At 41.4% G+C, this 15,096-nt stretch overlaps 1 long non-coding RNA gene across 1 annotated transcript; it reads left to right on the forward strand.

Annotated features, from left to right (window-relative positions):
• The first annotated feature begins 8,970 nt into the window (after positions 1-8,970).
• On the forward strand, positions 8,971-13,710 carry LOC125755370 (uncharacterized). The gene is made up of 3 exons (XR_007411712.1): positions 8,971-9,113; positions 9,226-9,393; positions 13,562-13,710. It is a non-coding gene; the product is annotated as an uncharacterized LOC125755370 (long non-coding RNA).
• The last annotated feature ends 1,386 nt before the right edge of the window (positions 13,711-15,096 follow it).

The following is a 15,096-nucleotide window of genomic DNA, read 5'->3' on the forward strand; positions in this document are numbered from 1 at the left end:
ACAACAAATAAATACTATAGATAATGCCCTAAAAGATGGGAGGTAGAAATCTGAGCAAAAGTGGGGGGAAAAAAAGATTAGGAAGTGACAAATATTGAAGATAGGGACAGAAGGTCCAATATGCAGATAGTAATAGTCTCTGAAAGAAAAAAAATTCAGAAAACTAATTTTAAAAATTAAGCTTTTTTCTTAAAGTTTACTTACTGGCAGCCCTGGTGGCTCAGTGTTTGGCGCTGCCTTTGGCCTGAGGCCTGATCCTGGAGACCTGAGATCGAGTCCCGCATCAGACTCCCCGCATGGAGCCTGCTTCTCCCTCTGCCTATGTCTCTGCCTCTCTCTCTCTGTCTATCTCTCATGAATAAATAAATAAATCTTTAAAAAAAAAATTGAAGCCAACTCCAAACTGAGTTCAGAGCCTGACACAGGGATCCCGATCCTGAGATCACCACATGAGCTGAATACTTAACTGACTGAGCCACCCAGGTGCCCCATAATGCACTCTGTACTCAAATATTATTGATCCAAAACATGCAACACTAAGACCTAAGTAACAAAGTTAACTTAAAAAAAATGAAATCTTGGGGTAGGCAAAAACAAAGTGACATGTAAGGAAAAAGATTATCAGACTTCACCATTTGTGCTTGAAGAAAATGGAGTAACATTTGGAACATAACTCTAGGGAAAATGCAAGAATTGGAGGAATAGTGTTCCTTTAAATTCTTGAGGAATCAGAAAATGAGCTCCATTAGAAAAAACAGTAACTAGAGAAATAGCACCATAAAGACTAGTGGTGGGCATTAAGTGTAGCCTACACAATTAAAATTTAGAGTTATAAAGGAGAATATAGTATGCAATTGCTGTATATCTACATGACAGACAGTATAACTAAAAAAATAGGAAAATGTAGAAATATTTGGCCTAGCTGGTAGTTGATAGTGTTAGACAGGTATGTAATATGGGGTAAAATAAATGGACGTTTGGGGGAAAAAAGCCTTTTTAGTGTTCCAATAATGAAAAAGAAATGAGATCATATCACCATGTTGCAGCACCTGGTGGATTAATGGATTCAGACGTTGAGCATCAGCTGCTATTAATATTCCAAAAAGAGACAACCAGACCCGTTATGCCCCTTAGTGAAAGAACTCTGCATCCTCTATAGCCTTGCCAAGGGATGGGAGGGGAGTCTGATCATGCCTCTGGGTCCAGCTGCCAAAATGCAGAAACAAAGAGGATAAAGGAACGTGTGGAGCTTACGTGTGCAATCAGCACAATCCGGACTGGGAAACCATAGGTTCAATACCCGGGGATTTTTAACAGATAAATTGAAAGGAATGAGGGAAATTCCATATTTTTTCTTTAAATGGATAAAATAGATCATTTAGAGATGCACACATTTAAATTATCTCTAGATAATTTAGAAATGCACACTTTGTTGATAAAAGAATAGAGATAAAAAAAGAATAGAGATATACAAAGAAGTAATGATTATAAAATTCAGGATAGTAGTTACTCTAGAGGAGAAGGAAGGCATTGATTGATGCTAGGGACAAGCACATGGAGGGGATTCTGGAAGTGGCTGGCAAAGTTCTACTTGATGGCTATGATGTATAGCAGGATTTGTCTTATAACAGCTTATTAAGCTATCCATATTATAAAGTGTTAATCTATAATGACTTAAGCTCTTTAACTACTTTGGTTTTCTGTTCGTTTTACAATATTTTTTTTAAATAGCAACTCACATTGAAGATGGAATTCATTGTTAGATGCACCATTATTTTAGTTTTATCATTGAAATAAAAAAATCTATTGAGACTGTCCACTTTAAGACACTATTTTCAAAAATGTTACAAAGAATACCTTAGAATAGATGACATACGGCAATTAGACACCACAGATATCTTGTCACTCATGCACAAAATCCAGCAACTAAACTCACTTCCCAAAGGCTTGACACTTTCTCTGGGCAGTCAGCACCAGAGAGCCTCTGTTCCTGAAAGACCTGGAACACAGTGGGGAGAAAGATGGCATGTGCTGCTGGAAAGAAGGAATGACGTGAGTATAGGCTAGAGTATGACCCCTCCCCCCCATCTCCCTATTTAGCTCCCATTCTCACTTTCCCTGCTGGGATCCCAATTATATTGTTAGACTCTCAAAATTGTCCACACCTCTTAACACTGTTGTGTTTACTTTCTACTCTGTTTTTCTCTGTTTTCAGGTCTTTTCTACAGATCCGTTTTCAAGCTTACCAGTTCTTTCCTTGGTTCTTTTATTACTGTGTTTTTGGGTTTTATTTCTAGTGTTTTTATTTTACTCTTTTAGTGTCTGTCTCTCTAGTGTCATTCCCCAATCTGCTCATGTGTGTTTTCCACTTTTCCCACTAGAACGCATATTAGCCATATTTACTTTAAATTCCTTGTCTGGTGTTTCTAACATCTGGGTCATCTCTGAGTCTGGTTCTGTATCTTGTATGTTTGACAGTTTTCTTTTGCCCTGTTTATTTGTGTGTGTCATAGTTTTTGATTGAATGCCATCTGTTGTGACTGAAGTAATGTCTGCCTGGAAGTGAGGCATTGGTAAAGACTAGTCAGGAGTTTAATGGGGTTGGATTTGTTGTTACTGTGATTATTGTAGGTGCACCATGGAGGTCCTATTCCTCTAATGTTGTGTGTGGTTGGGTGGTGCTCTGGTGCCAGGGCGTTGTTGTTTTCATCAGTGTTCCTGCTGTATCCTGGGTGTCAGCCTTCCTCGGGCACCTGTCGCTCAGGAGTCTCTCTCCACACCCTTGCCTACACCCCCCCGCCCCCCGCCGCCCCGGCAATTTGCTATTGGTTATTTGGTGTTTGTTTAATGACTAGGTGCAGCCTTGAGGGTAATGCTATTATTAAACGCGGCAATTGTATTAGATTTTACAATCCACTACCCAATAAAAGCATAAGCCTCCTTTGTTTCTCAAGTCCTAGCAAGATCCTGGCAACATGGTCAGTGTCCCACATCCCTCTTTATTAAATGATTTCTAGTTACCTGGCACTGTACATCATACAGCACCCAATGACTTTTTAACAATTTTGGTGTTTAATACTTGTTGACTTATGATTTAGGGGAGTCAGAATAATTGAAGATTTCCAGTTACGAATCAAAAGACTCAATCTGTAATTGTGACTTGGCTAAAATAAGTGACTTTGGGTACACCACAGAACGTGTGTTCTCTTTTTTCTCATGCGACAAATGTGAGGGGTTGACCTGTAAGTCAGAAATTGCAACTCCAAAATACTGTGAATGAAACATGAGCAATCTCTTAAAGGCTGCTCCACAAGAGGACAGCCCCTCCACATTGCTTAATGTCTGAAGAGACTGCAAGCATCTTTGAGTCTATTTTAAAAGTCATCTTGTACAATGTTTTATTTTTATTTCTTTTAATGATACAAATAGAGCACAAATATACTCTCACTTATAAAAATTCTAACATTATAGACCAGCTTCAAGTCTTTTTTGATTAGTACCGCCAATCCGAATCCCCTCTCCCTATTATCAGGTCAATTGGGTAATTTTTTATGATGTCTTGTTTTATGTGGTTTTTTTAAAGCATGATTTCTGCAAGTAATTTATTTTTTTTGCAAGTAACTTTTTAAAATCCGCATGTGATGTAAATATCTTTTCCAATTAATATACATTAATTTATTTTTAATTATTCTCTTTAACTCCATAAAATACATATCATAGTTTACTTATTTCTTAATGATTTTTAGGGCTTTTTTTTTCCAGTATTCAAACATTTCCTCAAATATTTCAGTACTGCATTTTGAAACAAATGAAGAACTTCACAATATTTCATGGTCATTAAGGCTATCAGGTTAATTTATTAGCCAAGGCAAAAATATTTTAGTAATTTTACTAGCTACAAAAATATAGACTCAATTTACAGAAAAGGGACTAAAAGAGAAAAGCACTTGACAGCCTTCTTGGAAGCATTAGGTTCACTCCATTTCCTAATGTAGATCATCCTGGGATGCCCTGCCTGTCAGGGAGGTCATTTTATAAGTATGTTATTATCCTAGATTGGATTAGACCCAAGCTTAACTTTACACAAGAAAAGTTAAATATGAACATGTCTGACAATATTAATGTAAAATCAGTTGTATCTACAGCAAATATTCCTGCAGAAAAGAATAGGCCCCTCTTTGGGACCTCTGTAGGATTTACAATCTGATGGAACTTGAATGGGAATGTATGTGATGGAGATAGATAAAAGGCAGTAGGGTGGGGAGTGAATTCCACACAAGGACTTTGTGTAAGCAAAGCTTAAGGAGGGAGGCACATAGAGTATATTTACAGAAAAGAGACCAGCTGAGCTAGATCAGAGGGCTTTCACTGGGGGAGAAAGTGTCAGGTAGGGGCTCAGACTGCAAAGGTCTTAACTGTTGGACTTGACCTCTGGGCAGTAGAGGCAGTGAAGATCTCCTGAATGGCCAGTTTCTGTTCTGTCTCCTCAATCTGAAGTTCCAGTGAGCAGTTCCTACATGTAAGTGGGTTGGAAAAGGAAGGGTGGACCAAGAGCTAGTTCAGTCTGAATATCCACTCCCAACCCCCAATTAACTATCTTCATTGTTTATCAGATTTGGGATCTTTTTTTTTTTTAAGATTTTATTTATTCATGAGAGACACAGAGAGAGAGAGGCAGAGATGCAGGCAGAGGGAGAAGCAGGCTCCATGCAGGGAACCTGACGTGGGACTCGATCCCAGGTTTCTAGGATCAGGCCCTGGGCTGAAGGCAGCACTAAACTGCTGAGCCACCCAAGCTGCCTTCAGACTTGGGATCTTATGTTGATTTGTGTGTTTGTTATTATTGTCTGTCTCTTCAGTAAGCTGTACACACCATGAAGACAGAAAGACTATGTAACTACAATGATTGCTCTTCATTGTACCCTCAGCATCAACCCTCAGCATCAACAACAACATCATTGTACCCTCAGCATCGACTTTTTTTTTGAGTGAATGAATGAATGAATAAAAGAATGTTGCTGTGGAGTCAAAATAATTATTACCATTATTTTTTAAAAGATTTATTTATTGAAAGAGAGCACAAGCAGAAGAGACAGAAGAAGAGGGAGAGAGAATCCCAAGACAACTCTGTACTGAGCGTGGAGCCCAATGAGGGGCTGGATCTCACCACCCTGAGATCACAACCTGAGCCAAAACCAAGAGTCCAATGCCCAGCCAACTGCGCTACCAAGGTACTCGAATTGTTTCCATTATTTTAGAAGAAGCAATAGAAGCTCAGAGAAAATAAAAAAAGCCAGCCTCGGGATCCCTGGGTGGCGCAGCGGTTTAGCGCCTGCCTTTGGCCCAGGGCGTGACCCTGGAGACCCGGGATCGAGTCCCACGTCGGGCTCCCGGTGCATGGAGCCTGCTTCTCCCTCTGCCTGTGTCTCTGCCTCTCTCTCACTCTCTCTCTCTGTGACTATCATAAAAAAAAAAAAAAAAAAAAAAAGCCAGCCTCATGATGGCCCCTAACATCCCTGTCTCCTGGTACTCACAGTCTTGCATAGTTTTTTCCCAAACTGACTAGGGCTCACTTGTGCAAACAAAAACAGTGTAGAAGTGACAGTTTATGACTTCTGAGGCTAGGTCATAAAATACTGTATGATCTCGCTTAAATGTGGAATCTAAAAAAAAAAAAAAAAAAAAAAACAAGAAACAGGGAGATTGGAAATTGCAAGGAGCAGCAGGGTAGGAGAAATGAGTGAAGATGGTCAGAGGGAACAAGCTTTCAGTTATAAGATGAATAAGTTCTGGTGAACTATAGTACAGCATGGTGACTAGAGTGATCTATAGTACAGCATGGTGACTATATTATGTAATTGAGAATTGCTGGGGCACCTGGGTGGCTCAGTCAGTTATACGTCTGCCTTTGGCTTAGGTCATGATCTTGGGGTCCTGGGATCAATCCCCACGTTGGGCTCCATGCTCATCGGGGAGTCTGCTTCTCCCTCTTCCTCTGCCCCCTCCCCACTGTTCATTCTCTCTCTCTCTCTCTCTCTCAAATGAATGAAGTCTTTAAAAATAAAAAAGAAAGAAAATTGCCAAAAGAGTAGATCTTGAAAGTTGGTACCACACACCAAACAATGGTAACTATGTGAGGTGATGAACGTGTTAGCTTTATTGTGGTCATCACTTCATAATATATAGATATATCAAATCATTACATTGTATACCTTCCACTTATGCAATGTTATATGTCAAATATAATTCAATAAAGCTGTGAGAAAAGTAGACATTGTGACTGTCACCTTGTTCTCTTTAGATAAGCAAGGGGAAGCCAGTTGCTGTGTTTTGATGACATTCAAGGACGTTTATGAAGTGGTCCATATGGCAAAGAACTGAGGATTTCTGGGCAGCCCAGGTGGCTCAGCGGTTTAGCGCCACCTTCAGCCCAGGGCCTTGTCCTGGAGACCCGGGATTGAGTCCCATGTCAGGCTCTCTGCATGGAGCCTGATTCTCCCTCTGCCTGCATCTCTGCCTCTCTCTCTCTTTGTGTCTCTCATAAATAAATAAATAAATAAAATCTTAAAAAAAAAAAAAAAAAAGAACTGAGAATTTCTGCCAATAGCTGGCATCAGCTTTCCAGAGACGTGAGTGAGCCTTCCTTCAATCAGTCCTTTAGATGACTCGAGCCCTGGCCAACATCTTGACTGCAACTGAGTGAGTTACCCCAAGACAGAACTACCCAGCTAAACTGCTCCTGAATTCTTAACCCACATAAATTGTGTGAGATAATAAATGCTTGTTGTTTTAAGCCACTAAGTTTTAGGATAATTTGTTATGCCATAATAGCCAACTAATGCAGCTCCCAAAGTTCTCATAACTAAGCTTCTCTGAATCATGTCAAATGGCTAGGGTCAGGCTGGGAAAATTCTTAAGGCACCAGACCGTCAGATCATGGTGACTGACTGACACTGTATCCTCCTCCCAACCTCCAGAACTCTAAAAACATATCTTTCTTAGGAGGCCAAAGGGCCAATAGCCAGATGTCTTTGGGAGTACAGTATAACAAGTGTGAGAGGTGCAGAAAGCAAGAGTTTGCATAGATGACCCACAAGTTCCAAATTGGTTTGGAACAAACTATTGTATAAATCAATCAATAAATTTAACCAGAGAGGGAGGGAGGAGGGTAAGGGAGGGAGGGAGGAAGGGAAGGGAAGAAGGAAGAGAGAAAAAAAGAAAAAGAGAATTTGCTTAGAATCTTAGAAAGGGCTTGGAACCCTCTCTGTGGCTGTTCCCCTCAAGGCCTGCCACCTTCTCCAGCTGGGTTTCCAGATTATTTTCCAGACCCATACTAGGTTTTTTTTTTTTTAATTTTTATTTATTTATTTATGATAGTCACACAGAGAGAGAGAGAGGCAGAGACATAGGCAGAGGGAGAAGCAGGCTCCATGCACCAGGAGCCCGACGTGGGACTCGATCACAGGTCTCTAGGATCACACCCTGGGCCAAAGGCAGGCACCAAACCGCTGCGCCACGCAGGGATCCCCCATACTAGGTTTATTTCCCCCTTCCTACTCTTGTGTCTAACAGATGTTTTGATATCACGTTTTTTTAATCCCCATGGATAAGACACAAACACCGGCAAAGCAGATTCATGAAAGGAGACCAAGGATTATGGCTGGAAGTTATGGGGGCTGCGAGGCAGGACCTCAAATCACTCACCCTGAGACCCCAGAGGATCTGAGGGTGGTCTGCTCACCTTCACTAAAGGATGCATGGTTTCTAAAAAGACCATCTATAATGGACATTTGGGGACTAGAGAATAAATAGTCTTCATGTCTGAATGGATAGTACGTTTATTCTCCATTTTGATCTGAACTCTGAAGGTCTGTACAGTGTAAGGTACAGTCTGGGATGCTAGAGAGCTGTTTCAGAAAATAGTTCTGCACAGACCACAAGATTTCCCACCCCAAAGTTTGCTGCTTAAAAATCAAGAATGGGACACATTATATGATAATGGAATGTTTTTATGTGGTTCAATTCCCACCAGCTGTGCAACCCAGAGCATGTTATCCGTGTCTCTGAACTTCAGTTCTCTTTTTCAGAAGAAATAGCTGAGAAAATATGGGTAGTGATTAGCACAATGTCAAAAACAATTCACAAGTGTTCTTTCTTCCTATTCCAGTGAAGGATAATAGTGATGATGAAGTTTATGCTGTTGATAAGTCATGTCTGGTGTCCAGGCCAACCTTGTCTGTTTCATAGATTCTGTGTCACCTCTCTAAGCCTCAGGCTCTTTATAACAAAATGGTGAAAACAGTAAGTAACTTTACTTACCACTGAGTGGTATGTGCTAGCCACTGTTTCAGGTCTTTCTGCATGTATTAACTAATTCATTTGATGCTCACAGTCACACAAGGTATATATTATTATTACTATTTTATTTTGCATATAAAGCAACTGAGGTAGAGAGAGGAGTGTATCAGTTGGCCCAACGTCACACAGTAGATGATGGATCCAAAGTTCAAACTCAAGTGTTATAACTCTCAGAGCCCCCATTCTTTTGTGTGTGCAATATTAAAATGTAAAACCAACAAAGAACACAATAATTGCTGAGAAAATAACAATCTTTGTGGTGAAGAACACTACTGCTTATAATTATAGAAGCATCCCTATAGGTAGGGTCAGATGGTTTCTGTTCATCAGTGGAAGGTGAGTAGATACCCAATAGGTGTCACTGTGAGTCTGAAAAGGTTAAGAGCAAGTGTGTCTCTGTCACCTGTGTTCTCCTCTGAACTTGTGGAAGCAAGGGACTTTGACAAGACACAATTTGCAAGTGTAAAGCCACATGTGAACCTGAATTTCTTTCAGAAGAGAGGCAAACAGGAAAGCCTCCCACATGAGTTGGGCTTGGGCTGTGATGTGGTAAGAGTCAAGCTTTTGTTGTTGTTCCACCTTTTTTTTTTTTTTTTTTTTTTTTTTAAGCATGCTGACTACCCAGAAGGAGGGACAGAGGAAGAGGAAGAGAGAACCCCAAACAGGCTCCATGCTCAGCATAGAGCCCATGCAGGGCTCAATCTCAGGATTACAGCCAAAACTGAGTCAGAAGCTCTATTGACTTAGCCACCCAGGTGCCCTGTTATGTTTCATTATTGAATATTGGGGTGTGCTTCTTACTGCAGCATAGCATAGCCTGTTCTAACTGCAAAGTCATTAAATGATAGTAATGATTCTTTTTTCAAGGAAAATATAGATAACCATGGAAGGAAACCTTGTGAAGGTGATATGGAATGTGTAGAATTCTCTCTTCCTGAGCAGTAAGGAACACATTTGGAAAGCCCACAGCACAAGGGATTGGTTGAATGATGTGCATGGAAACAGGGAAGAAGGAAACAAGAGGCTAAGATAGAGGTGAGAAAGGGGTCGCAAGGCAGTTGTGTCTCTGTGGGAGATGTGCCAGGGCCCTACTACTAATGCTACTTTGATGCATACCTGGATTTTGTTTTTTGTTTTTGTTTTTAACTATTCTTTTTTTTTTATTGGAGTTCAATTTGCCAACATATAGCATAACACCCAGTGCTCATCCCATCAAGTGCCCCCCTCAGTGCCCATCACCCAGTCACCCCCACCTCCCACCCACCTCCATTTCCACCACCCCTTGTTCATTTCCCAGAGTTAGGAGTCTCTCATGTTCTGTCTCCCTTTCTGATATTTCCCACTCATTTTTCCTCCTTTCCCCTTTATTCCCTTTCACTAATTTTTATATTCCCCAAATGAATGAGACCATATGTTTGTCCTTCTCCGATTGACTTACTTCACTCAGCATAATACCCTCTAGTTCCATCCACGTCAAAGCAAATAGTGGGTATTTGTCATTTCGAATGATTGAGTAATAGTCCATTGTATACATAAACCACATCTTTATCCATTCATCTTTCGATGGACACCGAGTCTCCTTCCACAGTTTGGCTTTGGTGGCCATTGCTGCTAGAAACATCGGGGTGCAGGTGTCCCGGCGTTTCACTGCATCTGTATCTTTGGGGTAAATCCCCAGCAGTGCAATTGCTGAGTCGTAAGGCAGATCTATTTTTAACTCTTTGAGGAACCTCCACACAGACATGAACAGAAATCTCACAGACGAAGACATAGACATGGCCAACAAGCGCATGAAAAAATGCTCCGCATCACTTGCCATCAGGGAAACATACCTGGATTTTGAACCCACTTTCACTTCTTTTTATCTGGACAAATCACTCCACCTTTCTGGAGTATCTATTTCTTACTGTGAACACTAACAACATATTTCAGGGTGAAGAGGAATTGATTGTCAACTTGCTTCATTACTAGCTTAGGCCCATAGGTCCATGTTAGGCACTACATTGTAAATCTTAATTTCTTTAGCAAAGACAAATTTTGAACTAGTTATGAGCAAAGTGACTCTTTCTGAGCAGCAAGCAGGTGGCTGTTCCATCTCCATCCTCTGGGCTGACCTCCTCTTACCCAGGGAGGGGGAGGGGAGAGAGGGTTAAGGAGGCCTGATGTCACACAGCCCTACATAAGGGCCTCCTTTTGGCACCTGCGGGGCAGTTTGGAAGCAGTTTGGAAGCTGAGGAATGAATTAGGTCCTGGTTGTGGGATTTTTAAGTCAGACACAGACACAGCTGTTGAGCAAAATGCAGGCACCACAGAAAACCCAAAGCCTCAGACCCTTCAAGCAGAGGAAGAGTTTAGGTGATGATCTTCTGAATGACCGATTTTAAAATCAGTCTAGCTATCAATGCTAAAGAAAGTGAGAGCTCTCAATTTGACATAACAGGTGTTTTCTCTTTTATTTTGTAACATCTTGCTGGGACTGTGTTTTAATTTCTGGCTTCACATTTCTCTAAGAATTTTCCAAAGGAGCCTTGGGAAACAAATCCAAAGAACCTTCCAGTTTCAGGTGTTTTAAAAGCCCAATGGCAGCATTTTGCCTCTAAGGAATTTTTGATAGGGGAATGCTCTGTCCACCTGCTAGAATCATTGAGCAGAGGAACCAGACCTTCCCCACATCCACCTTCCTCTCACTCAGAATGAGGAAAGGCAAAGTCAGACAAATGTTGCTGACTTTAAAAATAAAGCTTAAGGGCAGCCCCGGTGGCCCAGCAGTTTAGTGCCGCCTTCAACCCGAGGTGTGATCCCGGAGACCTGGAATCGAGTCCCATGCCAGGCTCCCTGCATGGAGCCTGCTTCTCCCTCTGTCTATCTCTGTCTCTGTTTTTCTGTCTCTCTCTCTCTGTCATGAATAAATAAATAAAATCTTTAAAAAAATAAAATAAATTAAAAAATAAAATAAAGCTTAAGGCATTGAAGTTGTCATCTGCCAGCTGGCCTCAGTAAAAAAAAAAATAACCTGAAACTAAAAATAGTTGACTGCGGGCTCAGTAAATGTGCCTGGTGTGTGAGTCTCCCTGAACTGGAAACAACCTCTCAAAGGTTTTGGCTAATGCAGACAGTTCTTCAGAATGTTTATTATGATTTTTTTTTTATGAGCTCTTTTAGAACACCCTGCATTCTCCTCTGACCTGCTAAGGGTCACTGGATTAACCAGTGGAAAGTCAACAAGGGAAAACCAAAGTCAGCCTTAGATCTCAACATTTTTTTTTTTTTTTTTAGATCTCAACTTTTGTCAGACTCCAGATGCTGGGGGTGACAGTGACTTTTTTGGAAAGTGAGTTTTGATGCCACTTCCCCTTCTTCCATATAGGTGTGCCTCTGATTTTCAGGGACTCCCTACTCTCCATCCCAATAATTTTGAATCTCTACATTAATGCATTTAAACATATTGATATGAAGCACCCATTATGCACCAGGCACTGTGCTGAGCTCTGTACAAAGAACAGTGGAGGGATCCCTGGGTGGCGCAGCTGTTTGGCGCCTGCCTTTGGCCCAGGGCGCGATCCTGGAGACCCGGGATCGAATCCCATATCGGGCTCCCGGTGCATGGAGCCTGCTCCTCCCTCTGCCTGTGTCTCTGCCTCTCTCTCTCTCTCTCTGTGACTATCATAAATAAATAAATTTTAAAAAATTAAAAAAAAAAAAACAAAGAACAGTGGATAAAACAGATGAAAATCCCTGCCCTAAACGTCTTCCAAACCACAGAGTTCACTTTTGGGGACTCCTTGACCCTCACAAAATGAGAACCTGGTACAAGAAAGGAGATGAGGTGTAGTTTTGAGATGCAAGATTACAACAGCCCCTCTACCCCTCCAGCTCCCAGCTCCACCCTTTCCCAAGGGAGATCAATGCCATGGTAGGGTTTGGTCTTTGGCTTATCCACCTTTGGGTAACCAAGTTCAGAAACTATTTCCCCTCCTAACCACCATGTAAACTTGGTCCCTCATCACTGCACCCCAGGAGTGCCCTGGCTGTGCCTCTAATGTTTGGGCAAGGGAGATTGGACAGAACTAAGCATTACCAACAGATTCAATCTGCTATGAACTGCAACCAAATTATGGCTGTTTCTCAGCAACGTTAATCCAAGAGGAAGAGTTTCAGACTTTCCAGCAGTAATTCCTTTCCAAATGCTACCCCAGTGCTGCTTAAATGACTTGTCAAAACACACGGCTTTACATATTCTCTTGGCACCACACAGAAAATTCTTCACTTTAAATTCATAGCAAGCAGAGACATCTTTGCTTAGCATTTTTGAGCTGTGAATATTTGTTCTGGTTAATGATGGGATGGCCTTGTACTTTGAGCCCATCTAGGCGTCCCAGGGCATTTTAAATCTCCAGGACACCAAACAGACTTCCAGCAGGATTCTAGTAGCTCTCTTTTCACCCTAGAGATGCTGCAAAGAGCTGTCCTCTCATTTCTTCTATTATTTTAATTGTGATTAAAAATTGTGATAATTGTGATAAAAATTCCATCTTAAGGGCACAGTTCAGAAACATTAAGTACATTCATACTACCGTACAACCATTGCCACTGCTGAGGTCCAGAATTTTTCTATCTTCCCAAACTGAAACTTTGTACTCATGAAACATGAACTCCCCGTTCTATCCCTTGAGCCCCTGGCAGCCACCATTCTACATTATCTCTCCAATTTTGCTAGTCTGGGTACCTCGTGCAAGAGGAATCATACAATGAATGTATTTTCCTGGTTAACTGATGTCACTTAGCATAAATCCTTAAAGTTCATCTATACTGTAATAATTTCTTATCAGAATTTCCTTCTTTTTAAGGCTAATACTCCACTGTATGTATATTTCCACTTTTGGTCATCCATTGACCTGTAGACGAACACTTGGGTTGCTTCCATGGACACCTGGGTTGCCTCTACACAAACCTTTAACTTCTGTGCCTTAGTTTCTTTATCTGTTATTAGGGAACCAAATGGGACAAGGACTGAAGTTTTATAGATAAAAAGTTAAGTAATGACCAGATATGAATCACTGTTTCAGCAGTGACTGGCATAGGCAGGGAAATATACCTGACATTTTGAAAGACTCCAGGCAGCAAGAGGAGCAGCAGGTGGATATAGTGTGCTTCTCAAACAATATTTCTCAAAGTGAGGTCTGCCTATCTCACAATCCTACAGATTCACAGGCTGCTTTCTGGATCTACTAAACCAAAATCTGTGGAGTGGAGCCCAGGAATCTGCACTTTCAACAGGCCCTCCTGGGTAATTGTTGAGTTTGAAGACAGCACTAGAATGGGGAGGAGGCTCCTTGGGTAGACATGTTTGCAGTGGACAGACAAAGGTAAGTCAGGCCTGGGTCAGGGGTCCATTCCATGCCCAGTTAAAGTTTTTTCTTCCTGCCCTCTCCTTCCTCCCCACCCAGGAGCTTCCTGTATGATCAGTACCCACCATGACAGGAAGGCCTGCCTGTCTCTGTATCTTTATGGGACTCCATCCTCTTTAGTGTTCTAAGACAGTGTGGTAGCTCTTAGGAATTCTATAAATATTAAGTCTTTTCTAAGAAATGGTTAGCTTGTGTGATGGTTTTGTGTGATTAGCAGGAGATGAATTTTAAGTGTCTTCTGTGGTAGAAGCTGGCAGGCCTTTGGGGATTTTGATTTCACCCCCATGTGGCCAGGAGTCCCATATGTGCTCGATTATAGGGAACTTCAGGCTGTGGACAGGTTCCTGTGGAACCCCCATGTGGAGACTGTGCAAACCAGCTCATCAGGGGGCGGGTGTCCTTATCTGTGTCATCACAGAGATGATCTTTGCATTTCCACAGCACTCACTCGACTTGGTTATTTCCTCTTAGATTCTGTTTTATCTGTTTATGTGGAAGAGATTTATGCCAAAGTTGTAACCACTCAGTTCCAAAACATTTAAATGAATAGTCTTCCTTAGAATAGAATTTCTAAAATAATGGCTTTCATTTAAATCTTCATTATGGACCAGAGTTTATTCAAAGTACTCTGCATGCATTAACTCCTCATAATCATCCTATATCTTAAATACTTTTATTCACATTTTAAAGATAAGGAAATTGGGCCAGAGAAAGGTCAAGAAACTCACCTAGGTTCCCAGAGCTAGCAAACAGCAAAACCAGGATTTGAAATCAAGCAGTCTGGTATAGAACCAGGCTCCTAACCCCTCTGCCAGTCTTCCTGTCTAAGACAAAAGCTTATTTACTTGTGAGAACCTGCTAGTCTTGCATGGCAGCTGAATTACACTTGCTCACCAGCCCACACTGGAGACAGAGATGTAGACATATAACTGCAGAGGAGCTCAGTAGGATAAGGATAGTGAAATATGAGTATAGGAGAGCTCACAGGCAGGGGTGCTCAGCAGTGCTTCGAGAGAGTTTCCTCACAGAGGGTTTCACAGGGAGTGAACTTTGACTTCGCTTTGGAGAATGAAAAGCATTTTCATGGGAAAGAATTCTTTTTTTTTTCATTTTTAATTCACTTATGTTGAGTAAATGTCGAAAAAGCACCTCTTGTGTGCCAGGCACTTCTAAGAGCCAGAGTGACAGTAGGGAGCAAGACAGGTGAGGGCCCAGCCTCCTGCAGCTCCATCTAGTGAGGGAAAAGAAAACACAGAGAAGCATTGTTAAGTATACAAAGACAAACGAAATGGGGTCCTAGGATAGGAATGATGGGGGGATACTTTGACCC

This window comes from Canis lupus, chromosome 7 (genome assembly GCF_003254725.2).
Source record: "Canis lupus dingo isolate Sandy chromosome 7, ASM325472v2, whole genome shotgun sequence".
Taxonomy (NCBI): domain Eukaryota; kingdom Metazoa; phylum Chordata; class Mammalia; order Carnivora; family Canidae; genus Canis; species Canis lupus.